The 16,618-nt window shown below is 33.7% G+C and overlaps 1 protein-coding gene across 2 annotated transcripts in view; it reads left to right on the top strand.

The window, feature by feature from the left end:
- The first annotated feature begins 10,292 nt into the window (after window positions 1-10,292).
- Window positions 10,293-16,618, top strand: part of LOC111517846 (hydroxysteroid dehydrogenase-like protein 1) — a 110,696-nt gene continuing 104,370 nt past the window's right edge. The window contains exon 1 of one of the 2 annotated variants that reach the window (XM_023174130.2): window positions 10,293-10,424. The gene's annotated coding sequence lies outside the window, so the exon portion shown is untranslated. The remainder of the gene's footprint in view (window positions 10,425-16,618) is intronic. The other variant, XR_002723867.2, reaches the window with a different exon arrangement.

Below are 16,618 nucleotides of genomic sequence, written 5' to 3'. Positions count from 1 at the left end.
ATGTAAAGCCAAACATGACTTTCTACAAACATATTGTATTATGTAACGTAGTCAAATAAATATTATTATTATTATTATAACTTTAGGAAAGCAAACTTTCCATCTGTACCCACATTCCAGTGTATAGAGAGATAGAGGAAACATTGGAGTAATTTAGGTACGTCCAAGGACGTACCTAACGTATAAATTAGTCAATAACCTATATTCAATTTTATATGGCATTTTTGAAGATCATATACCCAAATTCAAAAATTTTAGTCATGTTTATCCTAAACGATTTATTCTGATATCATAAAGAACATTAAACAGAAGGCTAAATTCAGAAAAAAGTTCAGGAAATTTAGACGTGATGAGGATAGATTTGAATTCCAACGATGGCGTGCTTTGATTAAAAGCCAAATAAAAACCTCACATGACAACTATGTTGCAAACATACAAACAATGTTGTCTAGAGATCCTAGCAGATTCTGGTCATATGTTCACTCTAAGAATAACAGCACAAGAATACCAGGATCAGTAACCTACTTAGGAAACAAACTCGACAATCCTCAAGATATTGTTGATGCCTTCAGTAATTCTTTCAGTGAGGTGTATTCAAAATCTGGCTCACTTTTGAACAAAGTTTGTACAGTGAATAAAAATGTTCATATTCATTTTTACCCCATTCAAGAAAATGAGGTTATATCTGCAACTAAAACACTAAAGGACAAACTGACATCAGGCCCAGGTATGATCCCATCATTTTTGTTGAAGGATTGTGCAGGAGCATTGGCAAAACCTTTAACGAGATTTTTTAATTCATGTCTGACATCTGGAACATTCCCAGATATTTGGAAATTAGCTAAAGTATCTGCTGTATAAAAAAAGTGGTGAAAAATCATATAGAGAGAATTATAGACCCATATCTATTTTATGTATGTTATCTGAAATGTTCGAGATTATTTTATATAATCGCATATATGCTTTTGTTCAACGGCAACTACCTCAACATCAACATGGATTTGTTACTAAGCGTTCTACTGTTACAAATCTAGTCATTATTACTCAATTTATTTCCGAGGCATTAGATAACAATGGCCAAGTTTATGTTGTATACACGGATTTCTCTAAAGCATTTGATAAAATTGATCATGGTATCTTACTCAATAAACTGATGAGTTTTGGTTTTTCGAATACTGCCTGTCAGCTGATGCAATCCTATCTGACATGTAGAAAACAATTCGTCTCCTATAACGGTTATAAATCTAGAACATATATAGTTTCTTCTGGTGTGCCTCAGGGCTCCAACCTAGGTTCTCTTTTGTTTTTATTGTTTAATAATGACTTATGTCATTAAAACGTCTAAAACTATTCTTTTGTACTAATTATCCTTATTTCACAACAAATTATAGTTAGAATTCATATATTCTGTGAATACTCTCAATCTTATCGTTATGATATCCTGAATAGTAATTTTATTTTCATGAAATTTTTGGTATTATTATATAGTATTATTTCTTTGAAAAAAATTATATTGTTTACACTTTTCTTAAGCCATTTTTGTTCCAACTTTCGTCTACTGTTCTTTTTATAATTAAGCTATATCCGAAACTCTCAAGCTAGTTGAAAACACATTCTTTTGGTTAACCTATAATCTCATTTTTACCCTTGTTTTCTTTTCCATTAATTTGACTGCATTACATTTGATTCATCAACATCACACCAGAATAATATGTCACCACACACAAGCTGATAATATCAGCTTCGGTGGATTTTTGTTTATTTTAAGGCTCATATTACTAAGTTTTTTTTATAAGACATTTGATTTTGTAACAATAGAAGGTCTGTATTTTTTTTCGCTATTTATGAATAAACATTATTATTATTATTATTATTATTATTATTATGTGAAAGTTTAGCTTGTGAGCGATTATGCTTCGCGGATGACTTGAAATTATTTTCTATAATTAAGGAAGCAGGTAATTGTGTAAATCTTCAATCTCAATTAGAATTTCTTGTTGCTTGGTGTAGCAATAATAAATTGAAACTCAATGTGGAGAAATGTAGAGTAGTGAGTTATAGTTTGAAAAAAGAGGTTTATACATTCCCGTATGTAATATAGGATTCAGATCTGCTGAGATGTAATGAGATCAAAGACTTAGGGGTAATATTCGATCATAAATTAACATTTGATAGACATATTTCACAAAAAGTTTCAGAATCTCTCAGAGCTTATGGTTTCATTGTTAGAAATTGCAGAAACTTTCATAATATTGAAACCATGAATCTGTTGTATTTCACCTACGTACGTTCGAAGATAGAATATGCAAGTATCGTCTGGATTCCATTCTATGAGATTCATAACATAGCCTTTGAAAGAGTTCAAAGGAAGTTTTGTAAATTTCTAATTTTCAGAATAGATGGTTCTTATCCTGAGAGAAGTATCAGTAATGATGTCATATATGAACGTTTGGAACTTTTTAGTTTAGAGCATCGCAGAAAATATGCGTCGCTCATATTTTTATTCAAGTTAGTGAATGAGAGAATTGACTGTCCTAAAATTCTTGAACAAATTAACTTCAGTGTACCACGGCCAGCTTCACGATCTCAATCCATTTTTAGACTTCTCAGAGCAAGAACTAACATTATGCTCAATTCCCCAATATATGTTATGTGCACAAATTTCAATAGCATTTTTGACAAATTTGAATCATGTATGTAAGATTTTAGAATTACATCGACGTTATTTATTTGCATTTGCCATTCTTCACGTAACTTCGCGCACCCTATTTCAAACAGATAAGACAACAAAAAGAAACGTGATTCAACTTTGAATCTGAAAAATGAATGCAACTTTAGATATTCACATCGCTGGTGCATAATGTAATTTGTTATTCTGATTGATAATATCGAATATATCGGAGTTCACTGTCCTGATAAATGCTATGGAATTTCCTGTTATTGAGCGAATAACTCAAGCATTTAATACTTGCAACAAAATGTTAATTATTGAAGATAGTTTGAGGAGACTGCTCCAACATAATATTCTTCATTAAGCAATCAACTCTTCTCACTTCTATATTCCCACGTTTCATAACTGGAAGACTTTTCTCTATGTTGGATGTCGATACTGGAAAAAACTCATTTCGTTGTGAAATTATAAAGACAATCCAATAAATAATTTTTCAGTATTATTAATTCAGGCCTGCTGCTAGTTGCAATACCGATTATACTGCCCTACGACTACATATATGCCAAGTTGGCACATTGATAGGTCTACCAGTTATATTTATTTTATACCAGAATCAAATTATATCAATATTTTCAGGTGATGTTCATCACTACCAGAATCGAGATTCTTAGGATATCTTTTCACTTGGTAGTTTCAAACTAGTAGAGTTGTAATTGGGTAGACTTGTAACTCGGTAGATTTTCTGATTGGTTGACATTAATGTTGTTAACTGATACCTGCAATTGATATAATTGTCTAGGGGTATATCTGGATATTGTAGAGTTGTCATAGGAGTTAACATATAACTGGTATATTTATCAATGTGCCTGTTTTGAATTGCCTCAGACCAATAAGGTTGGTCGGACCGAGGCAGAAGAATTCAGCGAACAACTAGATCGAGAACCAGTCTCAACATCTAACATCTAACTCTGACAAGAGACAATTGAAGTCACGGAGCTAGATTTAATAATCAGTTTCAATTTGGAGAGCCTTTACACCAACGTTTCAGTCAAAGAATCACTTCAAATCATACAGAGTGAGCTATCCAAAGACTGGAACCTGAAAGATAAAACAAACTAGCCTATGAAAGTAATCATGAACTTACTTGTATTCTGTATACGGAACTGCTATTTCCAACTGAAGGACGAATTCTTTACGCAAGATGAGGGACTACCAATAGGATCGCAACATTCACCAGTTATAGCCAAGATATATATGGAGTGATTTGAAACTCTGGTCATTGAAAAATCCCACAAGAAGCTCCGAGTCTGGTTGAGATACGTTGACAACTCCTCCATGGTATGGAACCATGGGAATACTGAACTAGACACCTTTCTGAAGCACGTCAACAACGTGACGTTTCTTAAGGTCTAGGTGGGGTGGCTATTTGATAAGACAATGACTTTGAATAATAGGTGATGAGTCGCTCAATTTGCCGCCCCCTTGGACTTGTCGAATGCGTGCAGTGCACGCCTTGTCCTACAAGTTATCCATAACCTGTATCCATATATGACAGTAGTCATATATGAGGGGCTGACTTGTTGGGTGTTGGTCAGTTCGTATCGACCAACTTCGCCAAAAAATGTCCAAATGCCCATTCCTACTCAGAAAACGGAAATATATTCTCAGTTTACAAGCTTTATCAACAACATATTATGTTTTTTTTCACTCTCTGTTATCGTTTTCCACAATATTTTGGTGTGATAGTGCTCACTCTGATTATGAAACATTTCTGATACAAAAAAATGTGGGATACAGAAATTAGAAATGACTCTACCTTGTCTTCACACAAATTACTTTTTATTAGAAATCACATGAAAATAGAGATGAATATGCAATGAATGCCAACTCTCACAGATTCAACATTCGAGGCTGTCAGTTGATTGGACCATGCAAATTCAGGCTTCAAAGGTCAAAAAATAGTTCAACCAATGTAAATCTTGAAACTTTCAAAAAGAAACATGAAAGGCTATTCATCTGCTCACGCCTATTATTCTACGAAGGAGTATATAGATCATGCGCCTGCCCTTTAACCAGCTTTTTAACCATTTTTCAGTGTTTTCAATATATGATTTTTAATATTTTTCAATGCTTGTATAAGCACTTTCATGTAGTTTCTTGTAATATATCGTAGAACTCATTCTGACCAATCTCACTCTAATCTTCTGAATTCTGAATTAATTGATTGTACACCAAAAAGTTCAATCGATATCTATCTTTCTCTCTCTGTCGATCTAGCATGTCTAAGTATTCTTTCCAGGTTAGTTAAGGATCTGGTAGCACCTCCCAGATATTCAACGTTTCTTCTCTTGGCCCTGTAGGTGAATGCTCATATTACGATTGATTTGGATGGGTCCCTTTTTGCTGAGTCTAACTCATTTTAATATTCAAGGCCTAAACAATATATTTGTGATGCCTCAGTCGTCACATAGCCCAATATTTCATATCCATCATGGTCTAGAGTCTACATCATCCACTACAAAGTTCCACAACAAAAAGGACAAGATCAAATCCGAGGATGGCTTGGCGCAGTAACTTAAACGGGGAATTCATAAGCACACTAAACTTTATTAAATTAGGACACTCAATTCTTTATGGGCTGGAAACTTTGGTACCAAAACTATATTAGAACAATAAATATCCATAACATGTTTGTACGGATCTACCCTGATCTGTTAATGTAGCTGTTCGAAAATGGTACTAGGAGTTGGGTAATAGAAAAGTAGTGAAGCCTATACGCAACCAAATGGTACTAAATGGATGCCACTGGTTATCCTCTTGTGGGACCATGGGATTTATGCATTGAAAATAATGCTCAACTTGGTTTATTACTTTTTTCTCATATAATGGTTTCAAATAAGCTTTCTTCATTATCCTTATCAGAATTGATAGATATACTCGTATATGTTTCCAACACGCGAACTTGAACATACGTCCCTTACAGCTTCTAGTTGACAGTACTTATTTTGCGTAAGTAATATGTCAACACAAAATACCCAGATTCCTCCTTATTTCACCTGATATGTTTCTTATTCATCCTTCCAAGCCACTAAAATTAATCTTGAATGATGTGAAATGTTTGCAGAAGTCCACAACATATCAAACCAATCACAATCATAGTTAGCAAGGTCAAAATCTGGTCAAGAACTGGAAAGTTCTACTGAATTTCTCCGGTTCGTTTCTATTCATTTTATTTATGTTAACCTCCAATTCATTTATATATGGCACATTCCCAGTTAGATAAAATTCAATTATATCCGCTCATCGACACTTTATCCAGATATTCTATCTTTGTCGAAACCTCCAGAATTGGCAGAAGCGCTAAAACAGCTCCGCCATGCCTGGTGACAATAATTGCAGGCCAGGAGGCGGTAGTGTTTACAGTTACGACGAGAGATAACCGCAACGTAGCTGTTACGTTAATCCAGGCCATTAGTCTTGCCTTTAAACGGCCAGGACCACGACTCAGGACTACATATTCCCCATTGCACTTAATACGCCACACGTAGTTGTTGTGAATGAAGATATTTACAATCTGCATTACCTCCTTGTTCTTTGTGTTTGCTTATATGGAGCGACAAAAATGGTAATTGCGGTGAAGTAGCTTATGTTGAGGTGAAGTTTTTTCTTACTGGTAGAGGTTTTGTAATAATATTTGAATAATTTAGTATATTCTTGATATACGTAATTGTTATACTCGTAACTTTGTGAAAACACTTAATTTTCAGATTTCATCCCACGATTTAAAGGGAAAGCAAAATACGAAGTTCATTTTGGTAGTGAGGAGTGATTATTTGAAAGTGGTTGACAATGTTTTGATGAATGATGAAGGTTTGAAAAATTATTTAAAAAAACCCTCAGAACATCGAATAAGACTTAAAAATATGGCCGTGAAAGAAATACGAAAGGTATTTTAGTTCTTGCATGAATCACCTTTATCTATCTGCCTATCTGTAAGAAATTCTTATGAAAATATTTAAATTCATTGTCTTTCTTATCTATTCGGACAGATCTTTCAAATGCATATATTTTATTCAGGAAAAGTTCGAACTTCTAAAATTATTGATATAAATACCTGGTTTCTCTTCTTTACGTGTGAAATTATGTTGTACCAATAAAGTTGTTTGATGAAAGCCAATGGAAACTGGACTTGGAAAAACGAAAATCTGCTACAAAAAACTTTCTTGATTCATTTACTTCATGGAGTGGCTTCTGAAGGTAGGTCGTATTGGATTTAGTTTAATTATAATTTATTACTAGTACAATACTAGTATTCCAGTTGTTTTTGACTTGATATTCAATAGTTTATGGAGCATGAAAATAGCGTGGCTTCTTTCTTCGAGGCTAGGAGAAAAATCCTCTTGTTGACAAAAAACTTGAATCTCATTTACTTTTCCTGGATACCAACTATACTAATTGTCACAAGTTCAAAATTCGATTTTCAATTAATTCCAATGATTTTATTATCTCTTCTAATTTTACACAACAGATACAATATCATTTCTGATTGATAGTGTTGTACAAATTCTATCTGTTGAATTCAATCCAAAATAATTAATTTTATTTTCAATTTTTGAAGTTCTGACATTTCTCTCACTTTGTCACGTGATTTCCGCTGAGAGAACTGCACTTTGAACACTTTCAATTTTCTGTTGGAAAATCGTATACTGCGGACTCTAAACGACAAATGCAAAATCCAAACGACTGTGTATACATGTTCGAGAATAACGAGAGTAATATAGATTCAGCAGAGTTTTTGCGGTTTTGAAATGTCTTGTATTTCTGATAATGAATTCCAATGAACTGTTAGGGTTTTTTCCCGTGGGTTGACCAATAATTGACTATACTGAATAATCAAACTCAACTTTATTTCACTTTAAATGCAACAACTAAAACTCCAACTATTATTTGAATGTCTATCGCCTCACTAGATCACTTCGCGTACCGCACTGTAACGTCTATTTGACTGTGTCAATATCCTCGTTGTTAGCCTTCAAATATCGTAATCAAATGCCGTAGAAATTTCGCCAAAGTTCCGCCGAAATCGGCAGCATTATTCTCGCTGCTTCTAGAATGGCAGGGAATCATCGTACACTCGCGCTCTCTAAGCTACGTCACGCCTGGTTCATGGCTACCAGCGGCGGCCGGCGTTATTTTCTTTCGGGCATTCTCTTCCCTGAGGTTGTTCGCCCCGAACAACATTCCAAGAGGGGACATCACGACCCATGTAAGGACTCAGCTTCTCAATGTGGAAAACTTTAGGCTTGCTTCTGGGTGACAATTGGATTCTGTACACTAGATCGTTTATCTTTTTGGTTACCAAGTAAGGTCTTTGCCACACTACATCGCCCTTCTTGAAGCCCTCTGGCAGCGACTTTTTGTCAAATCTTATCTTCATCCTGTCGCTGGAAAGCTGTAATTTGGAAAGCTGTAATTTGGCAAACTAGCGTATAATTTCCAGTCTCTCCTTCAGGTCATTCACATACTCTGAAAGAGGTACCTATTGAGATTCATCGAAAGGACTGCCACACAAAACATCTATCGGAAGCTTCAGTTCAGTTCAATTGGGAGCTCCTGTATGCCAACAGAAAAAGAGGAACCTATTTATCCCAGTCTCTTTGGTTTTTGGAGACAAACATCGAGAGGTATTTATTGATGGTGCGATTATGCCTTTCGACCATTCCATCGGATCTTGGGTGAAGAGCAGTTGTTCTTGTCTTATTTATTCCCAACAGAGTCATCATTTCCTTCCGTAAATCCGATTCGAAGTTGCGGCCCTGATCCGAGTGTAGTTCTTGGGGTACTCCGTGTCTGACAATTACGTTCTGCAACATGGCCTCTACCACCGTTTTAGCCTCTTGGTTGGGTAAAGCTACTACTTCAGGTCATTTGGAGAAGTAGTCCATCACTCTCTGTGTCGATATCCTCGTGGCCAGCCTTCAAATATCGTAATCGAATGCCGTATAAATTTCGCCAAATCGGCAGCATTATTCTCGCTGTTTTTAGGGTGGCGGGGAATCATCGTACACTCGTGTGCTCTTAGCCACGTCACGCCTGGTTTATGGCTACTAGCGTCGACCGACGTTTTTTTTTTCAGGGCATGATTTACAACAGAACGATTATACATATTAACGGTTTTCTCTATATGAGATTTAAACATCATTGTGAAAACCATTATTACTCCTAAATCGGGTACTTCATTCACCGTTTTAATTGAATGATTTCCTATTTGGTATTGAAAATCTATGGGATTTCTATTTCTGGTCAAAGTTATATTGTGTCACTTACCGTGATTTGAGTATAGACTTTTATTGCGACAGATTTCCGCAGGTGCATCAAAATAACATTGCAGTCCTGGATTTCTTTGATGGTTCGATAAATCTTGAGGTCGTTCGCATATAGTCAGAAGCTGGAATGTTCGAATCCTTCGGTTAAATTCAGCTTGTAGGATGAGGAAAATATTGTTTTATAACTAGTAACTTATTGCTTCAATGAGAGTAATTGTAACCAGAGCCCAAAAATTGAGCATTCGTAATCCAACAACAAATAAGGCTATTTCGTTTTGCCATAGTTCCCATCAGCAGTGCTGGGCTGAACAACAATTGTTTTAATTGAAGGTGGTTGCAATGTTTCGTGGTGTATTTCATCAGTTTGGTCTTCCATTTTCTAATATGATATAAATCGATTTGAAATCCTTGAAAAAATTAAAAAGATTAGCTGAAAATAACAATTTTATTAAGCAAAAAACTGAAATTACACTGAAATAACATGCAAGCAACAACCAAACTAATTAAAAAAAATTGAACCATCAGCACGAGCTGAAAAAATTAAACGAATGTTTTTCTGGACTCGTGTCTTTGAACAATGAGCCTGAGTCAGTAGAGGCGATAACATCTTCCCTTATGGAGAAGCCATCTATCATGGCTCCCCAAGGCAGTCAGTTTCAAAGTCAATCATCGACATCGACCCCCAAAAAGATTCGTCTTTTGGTTTCCACAGCAGTTTCCACTACGTGGCAACTAGTTGTAATCAGAGTCACGCTAGAGTGATATAAAAAATGAAGAAGAAATCTCTAAATCAACATATGTTTGAATATTAAAAAGTGTCCATATTCCTTTATTATGTGCAGCTTCGAAACCACATCATATCAAAGTAAAATATGATTTTTTTCCTCAATGGGATACTTTGTCAATCGTATTTCAGCGACTCTCCATTATGTGATCATTATACTTGGCGCCCCATTCGTTTTGTCATCATATTTTGTTTTTCTTGGAAACGCCTACGAGAGATAAGAATTGGATTCTGAGCGAGCTTCATTTTGGGAAAATAAAACGATTTTGTTGTTCGTGACTAGCGATCCGACCCGGTTGCGCACGGGTAGCAGAACATTTATGACTACATTTTGCTCTGTCATTTTACATTAGTTCGTAACTAGTAATAAAACCATAACATGAAATTCTCTGTGTATGTGGTGAAAAACATGCCTGAATATAAAAACTGAAATATAAAATATACCTAACATCGGAAATATTGAATGAAGTCTATAAATCTGATAAAGAATATAAAATGTAAAATCTTATCAAAGTGTACATATGAATAAAATTATCGATTTGATATTTCAACATTGAACATTACAAACAACCTCAATAATTACAAATATAACAAGGAAAATGATATGGGTGTTAGGTGAATAGAGTGTGTCGAGAATTCTTTGGTAAGTGCGTTTTTCAATGAAACCAAGTAGATAAAATAAATAAAACAATATTACAGTCCTGATACGTAGTCAAATGTCCAAAAGGAAGTCTGAAATATTTGTACTTTGCACGGTCACGTCACGTGTCAAGGATAGAAGTAATAAACAGTCTTTTCGCAACGAATATGGTAGTAAAATGAATCTAATTATTTTTTAAGCGAACAAGATCAAAAATTTCAATAATTTTTTCTTGTGGTAGACTAGAAATGAAGTGTGAGAGTTTTTTTTTTTCATTTTTGGAAATCATTTACAGTTTTTTTTTATCCGGTAAAGAGTTGTAGACAATCGGTCCTAGTCAAGTCAAAAATTTTTATCAGCTTTAAGATTAATTACAAAATATTGTGAATGTATTTTGTGTGGGGCCCTGCTATAGGCGTATTCCTCTTCAGGGTAATCGGTCCTAGAATACTGAATGATTTCTGTCCTTTAGACTTAGGTCCAAAGTGAGTGGATCTATTCGACCCTCTTATCGTTGCGTGTATTGTGTTCGTGTTTAGGCTTGCTCAATCAATTTTGTCTTTGTGTTGGTATAACACAGGAGTTTTGTAAAATACCTGTCTCAAATCAAGAATACCACCTTCTTCATGTAGTTTATGACTAGAATAATGGAAAAGTTCATTCATAATTGTTTTTAAAAACTTTCTATGAATTACTTTCAGTAATTCTCAAATGTAGGTCTATTATAACTCTATTATAACAATGACAGTTGTCTGTAATCAAACCAATCTTTGATTATTTCTAGTTCTTTTTCTGCCTGGTCCTTCACCACTGACCATGTTTCTCCAGAGTAAACTATATCAATATCGTCTGCAAAACTGAAAATGTGCCCAGATGAGCTGAACAGAGCTGAAAATATTCGATTCAAATATATGCAGAATATTGGTCCCAGAATCGTTGCCTGGGGTATCCCACATTCAATTATTTTTCCGCTGCTTTTAATGTTTTCGATTTTTATTTCTTGTTTCCTATTTACCAGATATGTTTTGAAAACCGATGTTTTCTAGACATGACAGCAAAATCGAGTTATTAACAGTATCGAATGCTTTCGATAAATCTAAAAACACACCTATTGTGGGCTCGCTCTTATCCAGTGCTTTGTAAATGTGATCTGTTGAATTCATTAGGGCATTTTGAGTAGATTTTTCGTCTTTGAATCCAAATTGTGAATTTGTGCTTTGTGCTCTTTAAGAAAGGATTTTTGTCTTACTCTCAATGATTTTTCCAAAATCTTGCTGAGACTAGTTATTAGGGATACTGGTCTATAGTTTATTACTTCGTCTCTAGCCCCACTTTTGAAAATCGGAGTGACTGTAGATATTTTGAGAAAAGTCTGAAAGTTCCCTATTTCTATTATTCGTTTAAAAATTTGTGATATGGGTTCCACAACATATTGTACAACTAGTTTAAGTGTTTTGCTTTCGACGTTATCAATCCACGATACTTTTGAGTTCCCTAATTATATTTGAAACGATTGGGGTGGTGGGTTTCAGCAATATACACTCTCTTTTATTTTCATTATCATTCATTATTTCATTCATGTTTCTCCACAGACTTTTAGGGTTGTATTTTTGAAGATGTCTGCTATTCTCTTTATATCATGACTTATATTTCCGTCTTCAGTTTTTATGATCTTGATATCATCTCTTTCATTTTCATTATGATTCATTATTTCATTCATGTTCCTCCACAGATTTTGAGGGTTGTATTTGTTTTCATTGATTTTAGTTTTATAATATTCATTTGTCAAAGTTGCGTTCTATGGATTTCTCTTCAATTGTAAATATAGACTATTTTTCTCATTAACATATTTAACTAGTAATGCTAAAATCCATTTTTCACATGCTTTATATTAGTTCCACCTGTATATATGTTTGTAATAATAATAATGAATATGCTTTATTGTCCAAAGAAAAACTCATATTGGACGAAGTTTTAGTGAACATTTTGAGAAAGATAAAACATTGTCAAGTGCATGAAATCAGAATATAAACAAGTAGATTGATAAAAATATCTAAATATCTTTAATATCACATTTTCTGAAAAACATTGTTTATATGCAATATAAATGCCATATAAACAAAATAACATATCTATATGAATATATAAACAGATATTTATATATATATATATATATATATATTATATATATATATATATATATATATATATATATATATATATATATATATATATATATGGTAAACGTTTCACAATAATAATAGTCTTTTTCGTTTGTTATTGTTTTAAGCTAATTAAAAACAATATTTTCAACTTTTTAGTTCGATATTCTTCAAAAGCGGGTTTTTTAGTTTTTTAAACTATGTTCATTTCCTTTTATTATCCTTTCTTTTTATTTTTATGTAACTTGTACATTGTTCCACTTCATTTTGCATTCACAAATATTTAATTTGAAACAAAAGTATTGATTCATATTTCATGAAGTTTCATATTGATTCCAGTTGTATATAGCGAAACACGTGTTGCGGTTTTGTCAACTATTCAGGGTCAATCTCACCTGTAACTTGAATACGCAATAGATTTTCATCAAGTAGCAGCCAATTCCATCACGTATGGTTTTCATCAATAAACGGAGTGATTTGAAGTGGTTCAAAAGAAACGTTTATGTGTAATTGAAATTTTGAGTAAATTGATTGAGATATGATATCCGTGCGAAACCGGGTCGTAGATACCACCCATGAAAAGCGGGGTAGATCGCTACTAAACAATATATTAGGAAACTCCATATCCCAAAATTTGAAAATCAAATTCCAGGTGCTTTGTATTCAAAAGAAGTTCTGGAATATATATGAATGGCTCTAACTTGGTAGAATATAAAAATGCAATTCCACTCCAACTCGACAAAACTCCTATTATGCCCATTTCTTTTTACGTCTGTCATATCAAGAGTATGTGCACAAGTTTTCTTGGGATTTCATTTGAGACTTGCGGCATACGGAACATTTGTGGATGAATATTAAGAAAATGTATGTAACGGGAAAGAGTGAAAATTACAATTTTATGTTTCAATAGTCGATAAGTACAGATTTCACTTGCAAATATTTATGTAACGCAATTCTTCAATTTATTCACGAAATGAACCAAAAGGATTTGAAATATTGAGTTCTATGGAAACTTTGATGATGAAACTGATGAAAACTTTTACGTTGAAAACGAAGGAAGCTATTATAAACTGAAGTGCTCCACCATTTTTATCTGTCTGTCTGAACACGATAAACTCAAAAACTACCGAATTGATTTTCAAACTGTTTTCACCAATGGACGGTATGATTCAAAGGAAGGGTTCATATTGTTCTATTTTCATAGGACCACCAAAAATTCCGCTATGACATATGTCTATCTTTTGAGGATAGCTTTATTGGTTACATATATTGTCGTAATTGTAAAGCAATTTTGACGCATATACGATATCAATCCTTATCATTACGTTAGTTGTCTTTGATGCATATTACAATCACTTTTCACACTATACAATTTAAATTATTATCGTAGGAGTTATCGAAAAATGAAACTGCCGCCCAAAAAAAATTTTAGCGACCGGCCAAATCGATGCAACATGAACAATTTCAAAGGCTAATGTTGAATTTTTGTTTTGTGTTTTGAATGAACCTTTTTCCTGAAGTACGAAAAATCACTCACTAGCAGCGCTAGTAGTCCGGTAGGAACAAACACTGCCTAATCCTCATATAAACATATGGTGAAGTAGGTACAATCAAAAAATAACGTTTTTAACAGAAGAAAATGTTCCTGGAGCAAAACTAAAATTTACAACTGTAAAGGATAACAATGTTGTAACATTGAAACGTTGGCTTGCATTCCGTAATTTAAAAGTAACTGGGAAAAAAAGTGAATTAATAGACAGGTTAGTATACAGATTCTAGTAAAAGAGTAGCGGTAGATTCAAACTGTAATAAAAGAGATTTAAAATGATTATGAATTTAAGATTTATTTTCAAGTGGAATATGAATCAAATATAGATGGTAGTGAAATAAATTCAATGAAATATAATAAATGAATTTAATTCAATAAACGATTGAGGTTATATCTCATTCTAATCAATGGTATCAATTAACTATGAAAAACTTACTATTCATTTCATGTTTAGAGCATACATATGAATATTCATTTATTTTCTGCACTGTTAAATCCACTCTCCTCGAAGAATGTATCCAATTCTTGCATCTAACCTCATTAATCTGAGGTTTTATAAATGGTATAAAAACACGTTTCCTCCCGGATATCGATTATCCGACGTACAATTCGCAAAACAGCAATGCTTTATTGGCATTATACTAGCGCAAAATAATTTTTTATATCAGATTTATATTTTTAAATAATAAATTAATATTACGTAAATAACACTGTTTCACATGTGAATAGTTTATGTTTGTCCCTACTGATAGTGCTGCCTCTCGTGACACGTTTGCTGCACTATTCTCAGGAAAAAGGCTCATTGAAATTTTTAGTTGTTAACATAGGGATACCCGGATCCGCTCAGAGAGTTAATATAACTTTGTGTGGCAGTTGGATTGAAAGGAGCAGTGGGCTTCGAAAGGTCCTGAATGTTTCAGAACATTCTGAATCATTCTGGAAAGTTTCACCTGGGCTATTCTTGAATATTCCAGAATATTCCGTTATGATATTGAATTTTGAGGAATGCTTTAGACTACTTAAGAATGATCTGGACTGCCCTTATATCGCCAAAAAAATTTCAGGAAAAAATGGGAGCAACCTTATTGAATTGGAAATGAAGAGCTACCACATCATATAATTCCCCTGATCGTTCCGAAATGATCTGGGATATATACGAGAATACTTCCGGAGGCAAAATATTCACCGATGTTGACGTGAATATTTCTCTATTCACTGTATTATCTATCATTTACTACTTTAGAAAAGCCAATTTGTAGTTTTCCCAATCGTATGTTTCTTCTAAAGAACTAGCAGTATTTGCAATTCATCAAATATAGTGGATATGGATCATGGAATACCAAAAGGGTCTATTTTGAGGCCATCTTCTCATTATTCATATGAATGGCAATTTCCATAAGCTTTTACCTCCCAAGACATCTAAAGTTCGATCGTTTTAAAAGAAAGTTCCTGCAATGCAAATTATTCTCCATTCAGATACAAACTTTTTCGCAACAATCTGTGCTAACAAAATAATCTTCACGTTTCGCTACACAGTAGCTCTCTCAGTTGAGCTGATACATTAAACTATTCTTCAATGCATTTTATCCTATTTTTTTAACCGATTGGTATATCGTCAATTTACAGTGTGTTCATTCTGAGTTCAAATATAATACAAATTTTCATTAAAACAACGATAAAAATAAAAACAACAATAAAATATAATACTATTTACCGAGAATGAAGTATGGAAACGTGTTTCATTGATTCACATACAAAAGGTAGTCGCGTGAATATGAACAATCTTGAGACAGACCAGAATATTACCTACTAACTACGTTATAGCTCCGTGCATAGAAATTGCCGCATCTAAGAAGTCGCGATAGTCCCCACTTTGAATTGAGGTACTTTTTCTCTCCACAACATCACTTCGTTTGTTCGTTTACTCTAATTTTCTTGGAATCGCATCGCTGAATTTGCTAGCAAAAGGAAGTATTCTGAAGTCGAGTTCAAGAAAATTAGGTGCCAAAAGATCAAAGACGAGTAATAATGAATGTGAAGAAAAAAATTTAATATTATTATATTTTTCGTTACAGAACTACAAGTAAGTATATGATAAGATTCCAACAAAAATTTTAAAAAATATAGAATCCACAAGACTGCGCTGTTAATGGTTTCACAATGAACGTAAGTTCACGGTAGCGTCATCAGATGGACTGGTACAGAGTGGGCCAAATTGGACACTTTTGTTTTCTGTTTTCAAACTAGATAGATGGAAACTGATGGCTATTTCTGGCGGTCAAATTCTATGACGAACTCAATGGTGAAAACCGCATATCGATATCTATCATCGTTTGTGAGTTGAAACACATTTTTCGAAAATGCACATTTGCATTGGTGTGAAAAGCTTATTTTTTCGAATGAGATATCGATAGTTATTGATGTAAGAGCTTATTTTTTTCAATGAGACACCGTGGATATTCCTGCATATTTTTATAGAGATTAAA

Source organism: Leptinotarsa decemlineata, unplaced genomic scaffold (assembly GCF_025532065.1).
Source record: "Leptinotarsa decemlineata unplaced genomic scaffold, Ldec_3_MD MMD2_tig00000505_RagTag_RagTag, whole genome shotgun sequence".
Lineage (NCBI taxonomy): Eukaryota > Metazoa > Arthropoda > Insecta > Coleoptera > Chrysomelidae > Leptinotarsa > Leptinotarsa decemlineata.
Note: the sequence above shows the minus strand (reverse complement) of the source record. Positions and strands in the feature narration are given on the sequence as shown.